Genomic DNA, 19,894 nt, shown 5'->3' with positions numbered 1-19,894 from the left:
TGCCTCCACCCGACACACCCACCCCACATTACTCAGAGACTTAAACCTCTCCAGCGCAACCCCAAAAGGAAATACATGAATTGAACCCTTCTACACTCTTCTAAATGCACTGGAAGTACCTCTTTAATGACCCTACATCTCCAGCAAGACTCTGGACCTCATCCCTTAATATCTCCTACCAGATACCCGTAGCCCTGGACTGGATCAAGCACTTCCCCTCAACGTACTGCGTCCAGCATCAAGACAAGCCAAAAAGAGGGAAATAGCCATCCATGCCATCAAAGACATCCATCGAGGAACAATCCAAAATTAAACAATGCAACCTGTGAGATACTTCCAAGCAGCCGCAGATGTCAAAACTCTCCGTGACATCTACAAATCCACTATGAGAACTTGTGTGAAATGCTGTGCTCTGCCGAAAACCTGATCCACCAAGTCAAGGCAGTCAACATCATGGTCCACTCCACAGCTTAACAAAAATAACATATGAACACAGGAAAAGAAATGGAGACCCTCCAACTCCCAATGACCTCACCCTCCTGAAAACATTTCAGTCACAGGCATCTCATTATTACAGTTGAGATTTGACTAAAAGACCAGAAACCCCTTCGTCACCTGGAAGATGCACAAAATCACATTGAACAATATTACCATTTCAGTGCCCCCCTCACTTCCAGCTATCCCCATCGCCTCTCCCCCACATGGACCTCCTTCAGTCCAGTCTTGCACATGGCTCTATCTAATATCCTGAAGTCCCTCCGGGCATCCTGCTATGTAGACATGACTGGTCCTTCCATCACCTAACCTCTCCAATGAGAGAACCTCACAGCCCTTCTCCATATTATCAATGCCTTCCAAAGCCGAAAATCATTCCTTGGTGCCCTTCAGACCGGTCAGATTCTTCCCCTGGTAAAGAAACCATCCCTGGATCTATCGACCTGACAACTTCTCCTTTATTAACCACCTTCCATTCATAGGGAAAACCAGTGAGAAAGAGATTGCCACCCACCTACAGGAGCTCACCAGCTAGAACAATCCTCTACAGTACTACCCATCAGGCTTCGGACCACACTGCAGCACTGAGACAGTCAAGACTCAGAGTAGTCGATGACCTGCTCCACCTCAAGAACAGGAATGACCCCGGCCTCCTGGCCTACTTGACCTCTCTCCAGTCTTTGACACTGTTGATAATTCAGCTCTGATCAGCTTGGGATTTTCAGGCACTGGATTCAGATGGTTCACATCCTACCTCACCAACCTGCACCAGCTTGTGGAATAGGTAGTACAAGATCACTGACACTCCCCCCTTCTTGTGGGGGGCCCAAGGCTCCCGCCTCTCTCCCATCGTGTTTAACCTCTGCAGGGATCCTCTTGGCTGCATTCTTGCAGACCGCAGCATCAAATCCATCAATAAGCAGAGGGTATCCAACGTTACCTAAAACTACCCTCAGCTAACAACATAGAGAGACTCCAATCCTGCCTCAGATGTACCCAATCTTGGATGACCGCTTACTTTGTGAGGATAAATGGCTGAAGACTGGATTCCTCCTGTTTGCCACAAGCACCACGCAACCCTAGATTCAAGTCTGGCTGTCCAACTTAAACATTTCAACCTACAACACTTCAGCTGACGGGCCATGCAGCAAAGCTAATCAAAGACTTCAAGAAATCCAGCCAGATCACCCCGGGGTTAACAGACCTACACCGGCTCCATCTTCCACCCTGGATATACTTCAAGATCAGCTTTGCTGCTTCAAAAAACTCTAAACAAACAGGCCTCAGCTGACTTGACAAAAACACTAGCCAGATCTGGGTGGCAATACTAACCCAGGAGCCTGGATCCTGTCAGACTGAAGACAAAACCATGCAAGAAGGAAAGAAATCGGGGGGTGGGGGGCTCTTCTGTGTATGCGCCCAGGACCGGAAACCACCTTCCTGTTGACATCCGATCAGCCCCACCTCTCCTGAAATTCACAAGACCCGTTTCTGCAATGATGTCTGCCGAGACCTGACAATCTACCCTTTACCTTCGCCCAGTGATCTTCTGGGGCCTGCTCTGGAGCTACGTTGACACTCTACAGATGACAATTCATACATGCACACGTGTATACATGCATCTCTCATTGTGCCCTTTCAGTGCCCCTCCTCGTACTTGCCACCATTGACGAGAGCATGCTGTTGGACATCGAAGCCCTACCACCGGAGTGCCTAGCACTGTGGCCGCCACGCAACCTCGATTGCTAGAAGTTGGCATCAGAGTCTCGCCGACCCAGAGACATGGACAGGCAGATGGAACAGTGTTCCGAGGCAGAGGTTCAGTGGCCAATCAGACCGACACCTGGTCCTGGGCGAGTCCACAGATGGAATACTAGCCCGCCATGTGGAGAAAGAACTGGAGGAACCCTTGGTGACCCTCGCCAGCCTATCGCAGTGGGGGTGACTGCAGCGCTCATCACTTAGTCACCATTTTTATTTTGAGTGGGAGACAAAATGTACAAAAAATCTTCCCGCCATAGGGCTGAGCCCAGTCAGATAACAGAGTTTGTCTTTTTGTTTTGCTTAGTTTAAGCACCACTGCCAGCTTTTGAGAGTAGATTTGTTTTAAACATCAATTCTGTACAGAATCTGAAAGCATGGAACAGAACTGTGCAGAGCGCCTAGGGGTGAGACTAGATGCGCTGTCCAGCACCGGAGGTAGCAGTCTTTCATGATACTGTTATTAGGTGTGCGCAGGGCTCAAGTCCTAAAAAAAGAAGTGGGGGGGGGGGGGCTCACCCATTTAGGCAAAATGGGCATGACATCACAGGAAGTGACATCTCGCCTGTGATATCACCGAAAGTGACATCACCAAACTTGACATTGCATGTGGCATCACAGGAAGTGGTATCACAACACATGACCTAACAGGAAGTGACATAGGATCTTAAGACCTCTCATACATTTAGCAAGTCTATCATGGGTACCTTTGAGCGCATTACAATAATTAACAAATTAGATTTTGCATTGGGCTTGTGCCAAAATATTGACGCAACACCGACGCAAAATCTGGGCCTTGGCTTTGACAATTTTTTTTTGTTTCATTTCAAAAACCTTTATTGCAGGTAGATACTGTTGAACACAGCATAGTGCCTACAACCTTGTTCGGGCCGGCAGCATAATGAAATAGCAAATATAGCAGTAGAAAAGTACACAGCAAGCCGCCTACAGCCACTTCGGGCCGGTCGCGTTATTTTTATTTTTATTTTGTATAACCCTTCCTCAAAGAAATTGGCAACAAGGAATAGTGTGGCAGTAAATCTGTTCTGCGTACTTGGTTTCAACATCTGTATTTTTAAATATCTTCTGGGGTTAAGGCACCTGCCGCAGAGATCTTTGTGTGCCAGCTAAATCGCAGGGAATAATATTAATGGTAAGATAACTCTGGAGGAGAACTTATTTGCTGGAGAGATCTGTGTGTTGGCTAGTCCAAATTTTGAATCCAAGTAGCCTAGAGGATTTTTATTTTATGTAAATGGGAAAGTGAGTTACTGCTTTTCGTTATTTGCAGTTCATAAATTGCAGTCCTTCTAATCTAGCACAGTGAGCTATGAAGGGCATGTGGCTCCTTCACCTTGTAACCCTCACTGTCTTGTGTAACATCCTGCACATGGATTTAAACATTTATATGGTTTATTGTCAATGTTTAATGTGTCATGTTACGTAAAGCGCTCTGACCCCCTGCAATTCGATGAGTAGCACTATAACACTGTTAAAGAAATCAAACAAAATAGTGGTATTTAAGGTGTTATTTGTGTAAATACCGTGACAACCCAGCACATCTGACATTCCTACAGTGCATGCACCTCTTATATTTTTTTTATGAAATCATTTTTATTGGCATTTTCTTTAATTAAGTACATCACATCAGTATTGGTGGCATTGACATAAAAAGATATATCACATACATTTTACACCTTGACATGAGGCCGAATAGCATTGTGGTCTATAGCCTTCTGTACAGTCCCAGAATTGGTGATATTTCTAAGGAGCGAGTGGAGAGGCAGTATCCGCATTCATGCAAGGCAGTCTGTGTTGTGTGTTGGGATGTGAGGCGTACTCTCTCTATTAGCACTATATCGTAGGGGTTGTTTCGTGCCAGGAGTGATATGAACTTAAACAAACCCGGGAGGTAAAACTGGGATACACTGTGTCATATATTGCTTCATTCGGTGGTAGCCTCCTGAGTGTTGCAGTATGACATGGTGGCTAGTTAGGCATGCGCCAGTGAGGGGGGGAGGGAGAGTTTTGGGGTCGCACACGCGGTAGTGTATCTATGGCCCACTCGTGGTTGCCAGTTGTGACCCGCCGGGCACCTGGCCCCTCAGAGTCACCTTGAGTTGCCGCAGGGGTCGTGTGTGCTATAGGAGAACTGGTAGTTTGACACCCCGGCGTCGTCAGTGTTTCCTGTATAAAGGAATGGAGTATCATGGCCCATGGCACAGAAATTGGGTGCTTACGGGTTCCCTTAACCTCCTCTGTACAGAACACTTCCTCCTCTGCTGTGCACCATTTCTTAACTGCTCCCACCCATGCCGCTAGAGGGGGACCCCCCGGTGCTTTCCAAAGCATAGTTATGCATCGCTTAGCCAGTTGGAGCACCAAGGAGGCAAAGCGCGTTTCCACCTTCATGTTTTTGCGGTGTTTGCAGATTCCAAGAGCACTAGCCTCCCATGTGTGTAGGTTTGGGATTCCCATGACTGCCCTGAGAGTGGTATGTGCTGGAATGAGGCATTGGGCTCTGGGCATCTGGGACAGGTGAAGGAGCTATCGGGGAAGTACCTCTGTAGCTTTTCGGGAGTAAGGTATGCCCGGTGCAGAATGTGCAGCTGTATGTTTTTTAAACGATAGTTACGGGAAACTTTTTTGGGAAATTCCAAGGCACGAGCCCATTCCTTATCGTGAAGCGGCCTGTGGAAGTCCGTTTCCCATTTCTCCCGGAGGGGTGCAAGGGTGGGCTGTTTAAGGGTCCGTATGGCTTTATATATCCAATTGACTAAATGGCGCCCTGGACCCATCTGCAGTAACACATGAATTACCGGGTGCGTGGGAGGTTCGGTATCTATTGTTTGCCACATTTTATAGCAGTCTTCCATTAGCTGCCCAAATAAAAGGAATTGTCCTCTAGGGAGGTCGAATTCTTCCATGAGCGTCTCGAAGGTCTGTAGTTGTCTGTTATGGTAGAGTGTGGCCGCGTCCGTCAGTGAATGTTCTGTCCATGTGTGGAGTATCCGCTCCGTGTAGTGTGTCCGACCTTTGGGAAACCCCACCAGCGGCATGCATCTCTTATATATAGGGACTGAACAAAGTCAAAAGCTGCCTCTCAAGTATCTATGAAGAGAATAGAAGCTGTGTGCTTTTGTTTCACATCCATTTCTCCGGATAGCTCCCACCAGGATACTCCAACAAAAAGAGGCCTGTCGGCCGCTTAACTTTGCTTTTGTTAGGGGACCAGCTGGAATCTGATAAGCCCCCTTTACACATGCACCTTGCTGCTCCGAACAAAAGCAGACACGAGTGCAGGCTGCTGAAAGTAAGCAGACACGAGTGCAGGCTGCTGAAAGTAAGCAGACACGAGTGCAGGCTGCTGAAAGTAAGCAGACACGAGTGCAGGCTGCTGAAAGTGTCCCAGTGTCAGAAAATTACACCAGATCGAGTTCAGCATATTTCTGTGGGGCCCAGCCTCTTGGCAGGGTAGATGGCATCTACCCTCTGAAAATAGTGGGTAGACGGCGAGCCCTGGGTGGGTAAGAACTGAAGTGGTCACATACAGTAAACAAGTGGCGGCCTGCAGGGGGCGGGGTGGGGTGAGGAGGTGGTTCAAAATGAGAACAAAACATACCTGATTACCAGGTCTCTCCTATGCCATCCCTCCATCTTCTCTCCAGCTGGAACAGGGAAGCAGGAAGCACCCGGCTCCCAGGGTCCCCTGAACCAATCACAATTCTGCAATGCAGCGTTGATTGGTCTCAGCGCGGTGGATCGGCGCACAGCCAGGGAATTGGGGCCTGTGCATGTTCTGTATGCAGGCTGTAATGCAGCCTGCATGGAGAACATTCATGCTCAGGATAAGAGGTCCAAACCACTCCTCCCCTGCCCTGATCTGTAAGCAGAGCAGCCGTGCCTGCCCACAAAGCTGACACAGCAGGGATACATAAAATGATAGTAATAAGTTTTTTTTTTAATGCTTCTTTATTTCACTGCTGCAAGCAGTGAGTCAACGCTCCTCCGCCTTGGCGCAGGAGCCACCACTTCTTCTTCTTATTATTCCTATCCTGAACTGAACTGAGAGTACACTCGGATGTCTGCAGCAGGCGCATTAGGCGCCTACGCTATCTTGCCAGTATTATACCAGGAGTCTATTGGATGCACGCAGATCTCGACAGTATGTGCCGAATCTGCTTCACTGTCACCCTTTCCTTGTCCTGGATTACTTTGGGAGCAGGGCTTTTGAAAAGGATGCATACATACTGGCAGGCCACAGGCAGGCTACCATTCACTGTGCTGCTCATGAATCTACCCCATTTCTTCTTGCGGCCGTTCCATTCGTTTTGGGGAGTACTCTTTTAGGTTTAGTTTGACAGCGCAATTGACTTTTTAGGTCTTGCCTAGCGAAAGCAGCGCATGCGCTGCTCTCGCTATTGTGAGTACCTTTTGAAATCAATTCTGCGGAGGGCTTGCATGCGCGCGTCTGCATGGACAAACATTGCTGCTGTTGCCATTTGTCCATAGCAAACAGCATGCGCGTGTCCGTAGTACGTAGGGACTGTGGACAGCCCGTCGCCATTTTGCATTTCGGTGTCCTAGCAACGGAAGCGTGGAAGGTGTCCTAGCAACGAAAATGCTGTTTCCCGTGGAACTTGAAAATGCCGCTTTTAGTAAGCAGCTTGCCGTTCTTATTTATAGCAATGAAAATGCTGTTTCCCGTGGAACTTGCGTTATTTATTCTTACGGTTACCTGTTATTTAAAAATGCCGCTTTCAGTACGCAGCTTGCCGTTTCTTAAAAATGTTCCCCACAGATCCATAACCTGATCTATCTGACTATCATCCAACATATTCCATCATATGTTAGCCTACTGAACTAGCCAGTGCGATTCACCACCGAACAGTAGGAAACACAGCAACTACAATACCAACAGACCCTTTCCATCCAGTACACAAGAATTCCCGACCCATATAGAGCGCCCAGATTCCAAAAGCAGTTTGAGACCCATGCAAATTATGGGAGAGAGCTGTATAAATGCATTTCACACTACATGGTCTGAAGCACGGAGGCTGTGCCCAGCAGAGTGTTGTAAATTTGAGGACACCACAAGAAGGATTCCACCACTATCCCTGGAGGAGAGGCCAAGCCAGGCGTAAGGGCACAGGTTTTCAATCTAGCAATCTAGCAAAGTGTGCTTCGTTTCCATTCACTTTTCTTTACTGTGTTTCAGAGTACCTATACTCCGCACAGGAAACTGCACAACGAGTTTCCATGTATGCATAATCAGGTCAGTCAATAAAAAGTGTACATTTTGATTCACACAATTGATTTTCAATGGTTCTAATATCCGTGGAACTCGTGGGAAGTTTTAAAACTGCGAGTCAGTCTTGCAGAAACCCCTTCGTGGAGCTCCGAGTCCGTTCGTGTCTTTAGGACAGCATGTCGGAGTCGAAGGCTTTTGTTTAACGAACAGATTCACCTAGAGTCCAGCAGCCTTGGCTGACGTCAAATTAACCGATAGGGCTTGAGCATCAGTTAATATCAGCCACTCTATACCGGTTTACATAAAACTAATGGCAACCTATTGACAACGTGTGATCTTATGAAGATTCGTTTTAACTGTATCCTGAGCAAAAAAAATGTATGTATCATGTTAGTAGTATCGAGTGACTACTGACGTAAACCAAAGTGCAGTAGAACACTCGATCCGTACTGTACGTAACCTGCAGCTGTCTCAGTTTAATTAAAAGGCGGAAGTTGCCATCGCAGCCGGCATTCCGCACTATGAACATTCGCTCGACCAGTCCCGCTTTATGAGCGTTTCAGGGCACTTGCGATCTGCTATGTGTCGTCTGGTAAAACAGACGCCCAACAGCTGAGAAACGCAGCATGACATACCTCTGACATTTTTAGCCATACGTTTTGTCTGCGAATGTATCAATGCCATCATTTTCTGCCATATGTAATTATCTTAAATGATTTATAATAACGAAATTGGCATCAGAGTAGTGTATGTAGCGCCAACGCCGCACTGCTGTGGAGCCAGGGAATGTGGTACTGTTTACCTAGCACTGGTGGGGGCAATTACAATTCTTGTAGCACAGGGGAGGGAGGGGGAGAGATTAGTCCAGTCGAAGAAGGAAGACAGCATATTTATCAAACTACACGAATGCACAGAGCAGAGCAAGTGTAGGCCACTGCACACCTGAAGTTGGGAGGGAAACCCATCTTTGGGCTGAAGGTGCAGACCGAAGAGGTGAGTGCTGAGACCACAAGACTGCAGGAGGACCACTGCTGACCTAAGGTGTGCTGAGAGCATGGACGTTAATTCACCAAAATGCCAGGGCAGCGTTAGTGGCATCGCACGCCGTTTGACCTTTACTTTATCTCCCACGCAAGTTTACACATACTAACACATTCACAGACTTTCGCGCACTTAAACACACTCTCACCTGCAAGCATGCACACAACTTACATTTAACAGCATTTTTACTTACCTTCCAGATAGGGTCATATTCCAGCTAATGTACTCCATTTACTTACCTTAGCTTCCAGATAGGGTCTTTTCCAGCTAATGTACTCCGTTTACTTACCTTAGCTTCCAGATAGGGTCATATTCCAGCTAATGTACTCCATTTACTTACCTTAGCTTCCAGATAGGGTCATATTCCAGCTAATGTACTCCATTTACTTACCTTAGCTTCCAGATAGGGTCATATTCCAGCTAATGTACTCCATTTACCTACCTTAGCTTCCAGATAGGGTCATATTCCAGCTAATGTACTCCGTTTACTTACCTTAGCTTCCAGATAGGGTCTTTGCCAGCTAATGTACTCCATGTACTTACCTTAGCTTCCAGATAGGGTCTTTTCCAGCTAATGTACTCCATTTTTATTACACTTATAATGAATATTATTATTCACTATTTGTATAATAAAAGAAAATTGACAGAAACCAGGCAAGTGGAGCTCCAACTAGCGTCCAATAGGAGGAGCCGACCCTGTGTCCAGGCATTGATTTTGCCACCTCTGAGGTCAGGGGTCACAAAAGTAGTGCCAGGGTTAGCAAGGGGCAAGCTCGGGGTCGCATTTAAATGACGTCCATGGTTGAGAGGTCGATCCATCATTCCCTTCACTTGATGCACATGCAGCTATTCTGTTCTCCAGTCAAAGCAGGGGTAAAAACGTGCCATGTGTACCACATAAGCAAGAGGATAAATGGCACAGTTCTCTCTGTGTGGAGGGGCGTCATGGCCTACTCAAGGCTTGGCCCCGCTCCAGACTCTGCAACCTTAATACCAGGGCTTTAAGTGGGATGAAAAAACTGGGGGGTCTCTCAAATGAGCGTGGCCGATATAATTAAGGGCATGGCTTAAAACATTCATGGTAAAAATCTGTGCTCAGCATGATGTGCCGCTCGACTATTGGCTTTGGCAAAGGTTGTTAGTCTGCATTCCATCCATCAATAGTTATTTTTGTATTTGTCACCCCGAGTGGGACGGGTATGCTCAGACGTGAGTCCCGTGCTCTCCATGCCACTGGAATCAAGCTATTCTGGCTGAAGAGGGGTGAAACCCCGAAACCGGTCCTAGGATGCTTGTTTCCGGTCCAGGGAGGACCTGGCTTGGCAGTTCGGCTGGACTGTTCCCATGAGGCACAGGGTCAAGACTGATTTGCATATGGCCAGGTCTAAACTAGAGTGGCATGGTGAGCAAAAGAATGATGGATTTAACCCAGATCTCCTGACTGGGGGGTGAATGTTTTTTGATTTGTTCTGCATTCCGTCCATCAATAGTTCTTTTTGCATTTGTCAGCCCGAGTGGGACGGGTATGCTCAGACGTGAGTGCCGTGCTCTCCGTGCCACTGGAATCAAGCTATTCTGGCTGAAGAGGGGTGAAACCCCGAAACCGGTCCTAGGATGCTTGTTTCCGGTCCAGGGAGGACCTGGCTTGGCAGTTCGGGCTGGACTGTTCCCATGAGGCACAGGGTCAAGACTGATTTGCATATGGCCAGGTCAAAACTGGGGTGACATGGTGAGCAAAAGAATGATGGATTTAACCCAGATCTCTTGACTGGGGGTGAAGGCTTTGATTTGTTCTGCATTCCGTCGATCAATAGTTCTTTTTGCAGTTGCATATATATATACTACATACATACATACAACCATGGCTTCGTTGTATACAATATTGAAAATGCTTTAGTTCTTGTGCAAGAGATTGTGGCGTAATGGCTAGAGCTGCCAACTTTGGAGCTCAGGACGCAGGTTTGAGTCTCAGCGTCGGCTCAACATCCTGTTTCTGGGCAAATCACGTAATCATCCTTGCCCACCAAAAAATAAATGAAGATGTCCTTGTTTGTGCTCATGTAAAGCACTTTGAGCTTAGCAATACAGAACTGCAAAAAAATAAGTTTCATCGAAACAGTCAACTGCTGCAGAGTTAACACTTTGTTCCCCATTCTGAGTGTGAGGGTGAAAATGGAGAGCCCGATAGGGACCCGTCTCGGCGCCTGCTTTAAAAGAACTGTCTGTGCTGAGCACCGGTAGGACCCGGCCCACTTAAAGCTTAATACATAGCATATTACACTGTGCATCTGTAATTATACTGTTTATGTCTTAGCCGTGAAAATTGAATTTAGAGCAGCCCTACTAATGAACACACATTTATTGGTAGAGTGCAAGGGTCAAATTCCATTTTAGTATCCCATTGCTGCAACAAAACATAAAAAAACAGTTTGTAGCCTCACCGATTGCCTCTTACAATGACTTAACACAGGGAAACAACGATCCTTCTGACCCTGTCCTTCAGGCAGGTCGCTCCCCGCACCGTCACGCGGCCCCCAGTGTGACATCCATCCTCGCTGCCGCTCGCTGTAGCCCTCAGCCTTGGTTCCTGCCGTCTCCGTGCCTCCACGCCCCATTGCCTTCTGTATCCCGAGTGCCTGCGATCCCTCTTGCGTTCTGTATCCCGAGTGCCTGTGATCCCCGTTGCCTTCTGTATCCCGAGTGCCTGTGATCCCCGTTGCCTTCTGTATCCTGAGTGCCTGCGATCCCTCTTGCCTTCTGTAGCCTGAGTGCCTGTGTCCTTTTGTGCCCTGGTTTTTGCCCCCATTTTTCTTCTGTAGCCCTCATTTTTCGCCTCCTTTCCTCCCCCCCGTCACCCGTTTTCCCGCCGCTGCGTCCCGGCGGCCCCGCCCCCTCACACCCCAAGCCGCGCCCAAGGCAAGCCCGTCTGCGCCCTTCCACGCCTGGACCGCGCCCAGCGCCAGAACCCCTGGCCCCAGCCAGAACCCACGACGGACCTATGGCTCCGCCACCCTCATCGCACTCCACACCGGCCGGACCCCCGGCTGCTGCCGAGCCACCCCAAGACGCACCCACGGACCCTTCGCCTGCCACTCCTGCAAGTTCTCCTTCTGCATCCGGACCCGTACCGCACCCGCCAAGCCAAGCACCAGCAGCAACCACCTGAAGTGCATCCTGCTCAACACCCGCTCCGTCCACAAGCACGCCGGGGAACTCTGGAACCTGCTCGACACCACATCCCCAGACGTCGCCATCCTCACGGAAACATGGATGAACGCCTCATCAGCGCCCGACATCGCCATCGCCATCCCGGACGGATACAAGATCACCCGGAGGGACCGCGTTAACCAGACAGGAGGAGGCATCGCCATCGTCCACAAGAACACCATCCGCATCACGACCAACTCCGACGACACCCTCACAGCCGCCGAACATCTCCACTTCCAGATACACACCGACCCCAAGACCACACTCAGAGGCACCCTCATCTACAAACCCCAGGACCCCGCACACAATTCAGCGAAGACATTGCAGACTTCATCAGCCCACACGCCCTCCCCTCCGCTGACTACATCCTCCTAGGGGACCTGAACTTCCACCTGGAGAACAACAGCGACAACAACACCACCACCCTGCTGGACAACCTCTCCAACCTCGGACTCAAGCAACTAGTGAACACCCCCACCCACTACGCCGGACACACGCTTGACCCAGTCTTCTCCTCCACCAAGCACATCTCCTTCAGCCACTCCACCGGACTCCACTGGACAGACCACAGCTGCATCCAATTCAGCTTCAGAAGAACCACTACTCACCACCACCAGCAACAGGTTCCCCGCAGGAACTGGAACAAGATCACCACCGACCAGCTCTCCACATCACTGAGCCAGAACCCTCCCGCCAGCTCAACGGACCCCAACCAAGCAGCCAACAACCTCACACAGTGGATCACCGACTGCGCCGACGACCTCGCACCCCTGAAAAACCATCCCAACAGGCCCAACAGCAAGAAAGCCTCCTGGTTCAACAACGACCTCAAGAACTCCAAGAAGAACTGCCGTACCCTCGAGAAAGCCTGGCAAAAAAACCCGACTACAGACAACATGACCGCCCTCAAGCACGCCTCCCGCAAACACCACCAGCTGATCCACACCACCAAAAGGACAGCATTCAAGGAACGATTAGACAACAACGCACACAACAGCAAGGAACTCTTCAGCATCGTTAAAGAGCTCTCCAACCCCAGCGCCGGAAACAACGACATCACTCCCTCACAAGATCTCTGCGACTCACTCGCCTCGTTCTTTCACCGCAAGATCGCCGACATACACACCAGCTTCGGCGCACAGACCACGCACCCAACCACCGAACCAACACCCCCCACCTCGCACTTGGACCCCGGTTAGCACCGAAGACACCATCCACACGATGTACACCATCCACTCCGGATCACCAACCCATGCCCCCACCACGTCTTCAACAAGGCCGACTACGTCATCGCACCCCAACTCCGGGGACATCATCAACTGCTCCTTCAACACCGCCACCTTCCCGGAGAGCTGGAAGCATGCCGAACTCAGCGCCCTCCTGAAGAAACCATCAGCAGACCCCACCGACCTCAAGAACTACCGCCCCATCTCGCTCCTCCCGTTTCCTGCCAAAGTCATCGAGAAGACCGTCAACAAACAGCTTGCCGCCTTCCTCGAGACGAACGGATCCCTCGACCACTCGCCGTCCGGCTTCCGAGCCAACCACAGCACCGAGACCGCCCTCCTCGCAGCCACGGACGACATCCGAGCCCTACTCGATAACGGGGAAACAGCGGCCCTCATCCTCCTGGACCTCTCCGCAGCGTTCGATACTGTCTGCCACCGCACCCTAGTACAGCGCCTCAGCAACATCGGAATCCAAGAGAAAGCTCTAGAGTGGATCATCTCGTTCCTTCGCCGGAAGAACCCAGAGAGTCCGCCTCCCCCCCTTCAGATCCAAGGCCACCGAAGTCATCTGCGGCGTACCACAAGGATCTTCACTCAGCCCCACCCTCTTCAACGTCTACATGAGCCCCCTCGCACGCCAACACAACCTCAACATCATCTCCTACGCCGACGACACCCAGCTGATCCTCTCCCTCACCAACGACCCAGCCACCGCCAGAACCAACCTACACGAAGGGATGAAAGACGTAGCCGAGTGGATGATGAACAGCCGCCTGAAACTGAACTCATACAAGACGGAAGTCCTCATCCTTGGATCATCGCCTTCTGCCTGGGACGACTCCTGGTGGCCCCCTGCCCTGGGCAGCGCACCCAAACCAACGGACCACGCACGCAACCTGGGCTTCATCCTGGACTCCTCCCTCTCGATGACCAGACAAGTCAACGCCGTCTCAACATCCTACGCATGCTCCGAAAGATCTTCAGATGGATCTCCACCGAAACCAGGAAGTCGGTCACCCAGGCACTCGTCACCAGCCGACTGGACTACGGTAACACCCTCTACACCGGAACCACAGCCAAACTACAGAAAAGACTCAAACGCATCCAGAACGCCTCCGCACGACTCATCCTGGACATCCCCCGACACAGCCACATCTGAGAGACCTGCACTGGCTCCCCGTCAGCAAGAGAATCACGTTCCGACTCCTCACCCACGCACACAAGGCCCTCCACGACCTGGGCCCCAGGTACCTCAACAACCGCCCGACCTTCTACACTCCCGCCCGCCAGCTACGATCGTCCAGCCACGCCCTTGCCGCCGTTCCACGCATTCGAAGAGCCACCGTGGGAGGAAGATCCTTCTCCTACCTGGCAGCCAAGACTTGGAACTCCCTCCCCATCCACCTCCGTCTGACCCAAGACCACCTCTCCTTCAGGAAGCAACTCAAGACCTGGCTGTTCGAGCAGTAGCCCCCCCCCACCCCTAGCGCCTTGAGACCCTCCGGGTGAGTAGCGCGCTTTACAAATTCCTTGATTGATTGATTGATCCCAATAGTCAGGAGACCCTTCAGTTTGACTTCGCCGCAGTGCGTCCTGGTTTAACGAGCACATTTGAAAGAATGCCACTGTATAAACTATCTGTGTCGACGTGAAGAGTGTAATATGCTATTTATTAACGATGTTGAGCGAAGGGAGGAGCGTGATGACCCTCTGGAGGCTTCGCTCTCGGGAGTCACGCTTCCTCCTGGCACTCACAAATGCTAAAAAGCAGCACAATACAGTCTGCACATCTGTAGATACACTCTATGCATCACATGTCTGTCCGCTCTTATTGCACAGAGTGCAGTGGTATAAAGCGCCATTTTCCCCAGAGACCCGTGAAATATGGAAAGTATTTCACAGTTCCCTGTGAAATACTTGTTTTAGCAATATAATGGCCAGCCCCACAAATCACTCGGCAGAGCTTTACCTTGACAAGGCTTCTAGAATTATGCAGTGAGGGGGATCTAAATTAGGCAACAAGAAGATCTCTATTATGCAGCAAAAGTTCGAATTATGTGGCATATTCTCTGGTAGTAGTATTTTCAATCATTAGAGCTAGAAACATTTTTGTGAAATTCCAAATAGTGTAGCAAATGCGCTAAATCCAAAATGATGCGGTACACATTGCAGCCACGTTATCATATCCACCCACTGGCCGCCCCCAGTGTCCATTGTTTTATCTACAGTTTATTAATAAAAACTAAACACAGCCTAAATATTCTAATTCAAATCACTTCTCATTGTTAGCTGCACTTAGAAGAAAAACGCTTTATTAAGCTAAGTACCCCCTAAAAAAGCTGGTACATAACAAATACATAATTGTTTATATATAAAATAAGGTTATATATTGCCACCTCGCGGTTCTGGCCTAGTGGTTTATCATGTCACCACAACATCTTGATCGTAGACTGAACCAAATTGCATGGTTACTTGTTATGTAGTGTGTGTGTATATATATATATATATATTCACTTAAAAAACCATAGGTTTCACACGTTATAGTTAGCTAGACATTTCCCTCGTAAAAAACCAATGAAATTCCCCCGTTATAGTTAGTGCAGGCACCTATAACTCACGCGGCCGCAATCCTCTGCTGATGACGTCAGATATTACATCACTGATTACATATGTGTCTTTCTGAAAAATAAATATTTGTAATATATGTATAGCTAAAGATTAATGGAAGAAGACATGGGTAAATAGGTGTCTAAATACAGTGATGTAATATCTGACGTCATCAGCAGAGGATTGCGGTCGCGTGAGTTATAGTTGCCTGCACTAACTATAACGGGGGAATTTCATTGGTTTTTTACGAGGGAAATGTCCAGCTAACTATAACATGTGTGAAACCTATGGTTTTTTAAGTGAATTTGCAAGGTTTTTTAAATGCTAATTCCTAACTATAACGTGTGTGAAACCTATGGTTTTTTAAGTGAATTTGTACGGTTTTTAAAATGCTAAGTTATGTATTTATGAATATATATTTTTTTCCAGATTTTTCACCGTGCGCGCGCTGTGGGCACTCGCGATGCGTTGTGCGTGCCGTGCGCGCACCCCGCGCTTTTGCGGCACAAAAAATAAATGTTTTTTTCACCCTTGGGGGTCCTTCAGTGACCCCCTGACAAAGGCTAGGGGTCAGGAACTGTCCACCCTGCCCCCTTTTCACATTCTCCACCTTTGTTTTTCACTGCCTCAGACTGCGAGAGACAAAATGGCGGCCGGCACTTCCTGATTTCGACCGATTCGAATGTTTACTGACATCTAACAACCAATCAGAATTCCGCTCGCAAACGTCACCGTGCGCGCACCGTGCGGGCACGGTGCGCGCTTATAGATATATATGTACTTTTAACTGAAATTTTCTCAGGAACTACTGAACAGATTGACTCCAGATATTCGAGACCCACTGGAGGGTTTTAAACTAACTGGTCCTATACTTTGGTGAAATGCAGAGCCCAATGGGGAAAAATCGGCTTTCAATACAAATTACAACTCCGAGTGAAATAATCCATTGTGAAGGGCGCACCGGAAGCCTATTTAAATGAAATGAACACACGAGGGGAGACTGTTGTTGCTACGGAAGGCTGCATTTTCACGTGCCTTTGAAAAAGAAGCACAAAAGCTTCGAAACGCGTCAGCAGAAGGATTGAAATAATTGGGGTGTAATGCGACCTTCATGAGTAAATAAAAGGTTTCTTACCTAGCTGCTGTGGAGTGCGATCTCAATGCAGAACAAACTTGGAAATATATATATATATATATATATATATATATATATATATATATATATATATAATTAGATTGTGTATATACACACATAGTTGACTCCATCTGTTGATCTGTTACTCTACGGTAACGTTAAAGACATAATGCAATCATTCATAAACGTTCAAGGATACCTGCCGTGCCATGAAACATTATTTAAGGAATGCAGTGGTAGCTTTAAACGCTATGCGCTCGTATGCATTAACAAACACGGAGAGGTGAACTTTTAACAATAAGTTTACCTAATGTAAATCACATGTACATTGCCAAACATCAACGGGAAGTTAAGTAAATACAACTGACATTTCAAAACAAAGGGGAGGTAAGCTCGGTGAACGCATTTAAAACAGACTTGTGAGTAAATCCAATGGTTTGGTGTATTTTGTAAACAAGATATGGCTTGGTGATAATTCTTTAACAAGCATTGCCATAGCCAATAGGTCTCGCCTTTGGGACCTTATAAGTGTTTAGCCATGCAACAGTTGATGCTGTTGTACCAATGATATTGTGCTGCATAACTAAATACTTATAATGTCCCAAAGGCGAGACCTATTGGCTATGCCAATGCTTTTTACCTATTGTTATCAATTCTTTAAAACTTACATAGTGGCCTTTGGCTCCTCCCAGAGTTGTTACTCTCTCACTTCATGCTGGTAGTAGTTTGGTGCCGCCCCCAGAGGTGTGTTACACTCTCACTTCATGCTGTAAGCAGTTTGGTGTCTCCTCAGAAATGTTACTCTCATAATACTCTGTTGTGTGTTTGGTGTCAACCACCATAACTGTGTTACTCTCTCACTTCATGCTGTTAGCAGTTTGGTGTCTCTCCCGCAAGTGTGTTATTCTCTCACTTCATGCTGTTAGCAGTTTGGTGTCTCCCCCTGAACTTTGTTACTATCACACTTCATGCTGTTAGCAGTTTGGAGACTCCCTCAGAAATGTTACTCTCTCACTTCACACAGGTAGCAGTTTGGTGTCTCCCCCCCCCCCCCCCATAAGTGTTTTACTCTCTCACTTCACCCTGTGGTGTGTTTGGTGTCTCCCCCCATAAGTGTGTTACTCTTTCTCTTCATGCTGTTGTGTGTTTGGTGTTTCCCCCCATAAGTGTGTTACTCTCTCACTTCATCCTACTTCACGCTGTTCGCAGTTTGGTGTCCCTCCCAGAAGTGTTACTCTTTCACTTCACGCTGTTGTGTGTTTGGTGTCTCCCCAAGAAGTGTTACTCTCTCACTTCATGCTGTTGTGTGTTATGTGTCTCCCCCCAGAAGTGTGTTACTCTCTCACTTCTCGCGGTTAGCAGTTTGGTGTCTCTCCTATAAGTTTGTTACTCTCTCACTTCACGGGGTTAGCAGTTTGGTGTCTCCCCCCATAAGTGTGTTACACTCTCACTTCTCGCTGTAAGCAATTTGGTGTCTCCCCCTATAAGTTTGTTACCCTCTCCCTCACATCACGCTGTTAGCGGTTTGGTGTCTCTCCCCATAAGTTTGTTACTCTCTCACTTCACGCTGTTGTGTTTGGTGTCTCCCCCAAAAGTGTTACTCAGTCACTTTACGCTGTTGTGTGTCTGGTTTCCCCCCCAGAAGTGTTACTCTCTCACTTTACGCTGTTGTGTGTCTCACCCCAGATTTGTGTTACTCTCTCACTTCACGCAGATAGCAGTTTGGTGTCTCCCCCATAAGTGTGTTACTCTCTCACTTCTCGCTTGTGTGTGTTTGGTGTCTCCCCCCATAAATTTGTTACTCTCTCACTTCACGCAGGTAGCAGTTTGGTGTCTCCCCCCAGAAGTGTGTTACTCTCACTTCACGCTGTTTGGTGCATCACTGCGCCTTCTGGGAAGGGCTTCCATTGGAATTCTACATCTGAAAATCACATTCAACACAGTTTTTGTCACATTCGCTTGTTTATCTCCTCTATTCATTCTATGCAGAGGGCAATCTCTTTTTGATAGTTTTTTCCCCAGCATTTACAGACCCCAGTAGGCTGGCTTCAGTGTGCTAATTTGCAACCGTGAATGCATTCGGGCGCAGCGGTCAAGAGACTGCCCAGTGGGCCGGCGGGGGAAAGTATATGTACCCCTGTCCCCCTCCCACTACCGGAAGTGGCCGGCCGGAAGTCCCCCTGGTCCCACGCCCAGGGAGCCTAGTCGGCAGACTCCAGTGCCTTCCTGTGGCACTAAGGCAGCCGCCCTTTAGAGGGTCCCCTACGTGGCCCCCCGGGCAGCCTTGGCAGTGCACGCAAAGAGCACATTTGAATGGCTGTGAGTGTACGAGTTAGCTCGTTGAAGCCAGACCTTTTTGCTTTGGCAATGCTTATTTAATATCTCCAACTAGCTCTCCCTGCCCCACTCCCCCATGCCATAGAGCCACGCCCCTGCCCCCGTGCACCTCGTCTGCAGCCAGAGAGAGAGGAAGCTTGAAGACTGTGATGAACCTATACAGCACCTGAGAGAACATACCCCTCAGCGGGCCAATCACAGAGGGCCTACGGGTCTCAGCACAGGACAAACAGGAGGTGGGAAAGGGCGGGGTGAGGAATAGACCAGCTCTCAAGTATGTGCCAAGAGGGGTGCCCTAGGCGCTTCTGCGTACAGAGCACACACCTTTCAAACTGAATAATTACGACGCTTTAGGGAAGGCTTTTGTCGGCTTTTCCTTTCTAGAGTGCCACTTTTCTGAAAAGGCAGGCTATTTTGATTTTCACTCAATTATCTGCTGAGAACGCTGTGGAAATGAATTGTAAATAGGGTATAATATCCGTAAGTGTTTTATTAAAAGCTAGTAAAGTAGAACCCCGGTCTAAAAACATGAACACTTCTCGTTTGCGTGTCTGTGTTCAAATTGATAGACATGTTGTTCTCCTAACAAAGAACACTTACAGGTACACAGTAGAATAAACTCGGGTTATTACATGCTGCGGAACGCAGACTTTGAGAAGCTGTTGAAAGTTTGCCATTCTGAACTGGTTCCGACTGCTGTAGAAAATCGAATATAAAACGCTCCTGGGGGACGGTAGTCCCTCTTGGTGGTGGGGTTGGGGTGGTGGGGAGCAAAGGACCCAGAGTCCTGGCATTCAATTCTGGTTTCCTCACTGTATGCACTATTGAAGT

At 48.5% G+C, this 19,894-nt stretch overlaps 1 protein-coding gene across 5 annotated transcripts in view; it reads left to right on the top strand.

The window, feature by feature from the left end:
- Window positions 1-19,894, top strand: part of TBC1D5 (TBC1 domain family member 5) — a 2,224,639-nt gene that overhangs the window by 937,689 nt on the left and 1,267,056 nt on the right. The gene's annotated exons all lie outside the window — the stretch shown is intronic.

Source organism: Triturus cristatus, chromosome 10 (assembly GCF_964204655.1).
Source record: "Triturus cristatus chromosome 10, aTriCri1.1, whole genome shotgun sequence".
Classification (NCBI taxonomy): Eukaryota; Metazoa; Chordata; class Amphibia; order Caudata; family Salamandridae; genus Triturus; species Triturus cristatus.
This window is presented reverse-complemented; position numbering and strand designations above follow the sequence as displayed.